Source organism: Triticum dicoccoides, chromosome 6B, assembly GCF_002162155.2.
Source record: "Triticum dicoccoides isolate Atlit2015 ecotype Zavitan chromosome 6B, WEW_v2.0, whole genome shotgun sequence".
Lineage (NCBI taxonomy): Eukaryota > Viridiplantae > Streptophyta > Magnoliopsida > Poales > Poaceae > Triticum > Triticum dicoccoides.
The window spans coordinates 571,805,183-571,809,405 of NC_041391.1; positions in this window are offsets into that span (position 1 = coordinate 571,805,183).

The window sequence follows — 4,223 nt, forward strand, 5'->3', positions numbered from 1 at the left end:
GAGAGTTTACAAAACTTGACTTTGACCAATGCTAATATGCGGACTTGAATAAAAACGGAGGGAGTACACATTTGTTTTCTTAGTTTGTAGTGAACTAATCATTTGTTGAAACTATGAAATAAATATATTAGGCCATTGACTACGAATGTAATGGTCTATACAATTCAATAGTTACGATCATTGTCGAATCCCATGATGTATACAAGGTCTATTGTACTTCACAACATGCTCAAACTCACATAATCCCAGTCAAATGAGAATCTAAATGCATTTCATAGTTATTACTTTGTAGGATACAAGAAAAACAACCATAACTCTACATCAGCCATTATAGAAGCAACATTTTGACATATCCCAATGTGTGAATGAAACGTGCAGAGAGAGCTTTTGAAGATGGAGCAGATAGGGCGGGAAAGATTGTATGTATGTGGACGATAGAGTAGGAGACAAACCTAACGAGACAGAGAGAGAGAGAGAGAGAGAGAGATAGAGAGAGAAAGAGAGAGGAAGAAGTTAGGTATGTGAGAAAGATGGAGACATGTAATATATGTGAGATGCGTGTGCATCCGGATTCTGTATACGTGGAAGGAGAAGAGACAACATGTTTGATGAGAGAGCTGGAAAAACATGGACGAGAGGGGAAGGATCTCGTGGGTTGAGGGATTGACAATTTTGTGCGGGGAGAGAGGGATTGGTAATTTTGTGCAAGAGAGAGGGAGGGTGGGGGGAGGAGCCAGTCAGCCATCATCACATCACCCTGCTTCCAAATGACCCCGCATTCTCTAGCGCGGTGTGTTCGCCGTCTTCGATCTGCTTGATGCCCTCTTTGAAGATTGAGGTGTTGTGCATGTTGGGGGTGCAAAGAAGCACAAGCGAGAGTGGTCACCGTATAACCTTGGATGGGGATGAATTGTGTGCTCGGGGGAGGGTGTGTGTGTGTTGTGCTGCGTGTGTCTGTGTGTGTGTGTGTGTGTGTCAGATATTGAGAGAAAACAAACCTAAGGAGAGAAATGGGTATTCACGAAGAGATTGTGCGGGCCTTGAGGTGGGCAAGGGCCGGGTGAGGGTGTCAAAATGTGTGCGTTGATGCATGTGTTGCATGCGATCGTGCGAGGGACGGACGAATCGAGAGAGATGGTTGTTGTGTTACGGATGCTCCTCTCTATCTCTCTCTCTCTCTGTCTCTATCTCTCTCTCTCTCTCACACACACACACACGCGCGCACACACAAACACACAAGTAAACTAGAATACCGTTCTCTCATGTATACATGATGTATCGACATCTGTCTATGTCTCACTCATGCATGATCATTTGCACATTCACACCTCTCTATGTCTATATCACACGCACACCGTCTCCACATTGCCCGTCCGCATCAACACACATATGGACACATACACACGTTCTCTCTCAGTCACACACACAAAATCAGTATTAAAAAAACTAGGGCGCACCTAAAACGTCCAAATCCAAATAAACACGAACTGGAGCTAAATTCAAATATATGGAAATATTGCAACGTCAAGAAATTTCCCAGGAAAAAAAAGTTGAGTAATATTTGAGGATTGTTTTCACACACACAAAAAGGTTCGGTGGATGTCCTTCGAGCGCGACACGGTGACACAGCATTCGATCGACCGCGCGGCCGTGGTTCACGCGCTTGCACAGGATTCCGTATCGTCGCTGTGGTACTAACTAATAAAAGCGCTGCCTAAGTCTAATGTTTACGTGTACTAGTACGGTTTTCTTTTAAGTTTGACCAACCTTATATAAAACTAAAGTCAGCTCACACACGCGCACTCATCAATATGCCGTCGCCGCCGTTGCGCATGCCGGCGCCCGCCTGCTACGGCCAACAATTTCTCGCCCATCACCGCCGTGTCGCCGCCATCCCTGTGCCATGAAGCCGAAGGCTCGCCCGCTCACGCCGTCTGCAGTCCCTCCTCGCGATGCCGCCGCGCTGCCAAGCACGCGAGCAGCTGGTGGACCCGCGTCTATGCACGCATCGTATGAAGAGGAGGACGAGCATGTGCTCCAGCACGCCGGCGAGGAGGAACTAGCGTGTCATTATCGTCTCCGTCCGCGCGGAGGAGGTGCGCATGGTGGCTGTCGCGGCAGAAGCCGGTCGCGCGCACGTCGATCCCGCAAACCGGGTGCGGACGCGGAATCTACCTTCGAGACCTTGAATGCCACGTGAATCCTGCAATCTGAAGGAGCAATTCGGGTCAGTCGACTCATGTGAGCCGTTTGATGCAACATGGATGGCTAGAAGGGCTTCTTCCACCTCTTCTGCCGTCTTCTTCCTTCGCTCCATCGAACTTCTTTCACAAATCGACTGACCCAAATTATACTACTAATATGAACATATTAAGTACAGTAGGAACACGAAGATACGAGCAGTAGTACCAACTGGAAGAAGAACAGTAGTAAGACATAGTACTAGTACTACTGTACGTACTAAAGAGTTCAAATAACGAGAAAGAACATAAACATAGTTCTGCTGGGGCCTCAGCACAACACGCCCTTGAAAATAATCTAAGCAACTAGTCCGCTTGACACTGCAGTAAACTAGCATGAGCGACGGCACTGCCACCTACTCGGAGTCCGAGTCCACGTCCTCGACTTCGTCCTCGTCCCTCTTCCTCTTCCTCTTCGCTGACGCTTCTTTGCTTGAACCAGACACTGGGCTCTACTTCATCCAACCCTTGTAGATATTTAAACAAAGGTAGGCATCCATTGCTGCATACAGGATGTGATCTTCATCTAATGTCTTCGACTCCCATGCATGATGAAACTAGTGATGAGGTTTCTTCAGTTTAGCGTACGAAGGATCAATCATGGCTGCTGCCAGGGTCAGCATTGAAGGTTGAGAGGAGGACACCAGGCTTGCCTTATGGAGATCGAAGGGCTGGCCTACAACGAGACCTATGCGACGCAGGACATCCATGTCGTTCTTAAACCCTACAGTGACGAATTTCACTCTTTTGTCCTTGAGGAAGTTCTTAAAATCCTGGCACTCAACGTCGGCATGGCATATGTGGTAGACCAAGCAAACGTTATGTATGCAAACCTGGATCACGGCGGGCTTCTTCCTCTCTTCGTCCTTTAGATCCTTCTCTCGTCCCAGGACTATGGTGTACTCAACATCTAGCCCAGCGACCCACTCATCTGTTGAACTGTTGAACATGCGTAGGAAGCGAGCAAGCCATGCTTTCACCGTCGTGGATCTACGTGTGTACATGACGATGACCTGATCGCCGGTGATGGCTCTAACCTAGTACTCAACGGCGACCATGGAGATTTGGGAGGCCATGGATTTTGGAGGAGGGTTAGGAGAAGTTGAACTGTTGTACGCCGCAAAAAAAACTGGGAGCGAACTAATGTGAAAGGACGGGACGACTGGGAGCGAACTGTTGTAACGTAGAAGACGGGGACGAGTAGGGCATGCGAATGGCGTGGGGCTGCTGGCTTGCCCGATGGATAAATGGCTGCAAGCCCCCAAAGAGTTCTCGAGAACTATGCGGGGCCCACTAGATGTCATGTCTACTAGACCCATATCGTAGGCCTGACAGTATAGCTTCTGCCTGTTCGCACGCCATGCCGATGCGTGGATGTAACTTCACTTAATTCCGTCAACCGTCGCGCCTCCCACGACCTTCGCCTCCCTCGCGCGGTCGCGCCCTTTAAGACTTCGACCGTCTATAAATGAGCATTTTTTTGCCTACTCCGCATGCATGATACTCCCTCTGGTCCTTTTTACTCCCGTCAATCGTTTGCAAAGTGTTTGACCAAATTTATACTTTTTTTGAACACCACCTTATATTAATTAACCAGCCACACCAGTACACTCATTCAATACAATATTCACCACACAGGGCGGTATGTTATTTACAAGAATACCATCTAATCTATTGTCAAAGTTATACTTAGCGATTAAGTGTGCCACCTTATTGGCCGAACGGCTAATCTTTGACAATTGAAGATTGTTGATCAACTTCGAGATGCTCAACGCTTTCATCTTCAGGTCACGCATAGCAGATCTGTCATAGTCCCCCGATGCAAGAGACGCTACCACAAAAGCGCAATCAGTCTCTAAAATTACAGGACTATGAAGAGAAATACCTATGTAGAGACCGGCAATGCAAGCCCTAAGCTCCGCTTCCTCCACGCTTTGACAGGCATCAATGAAATCCCACGACCAAATTTATACTAAAAATATC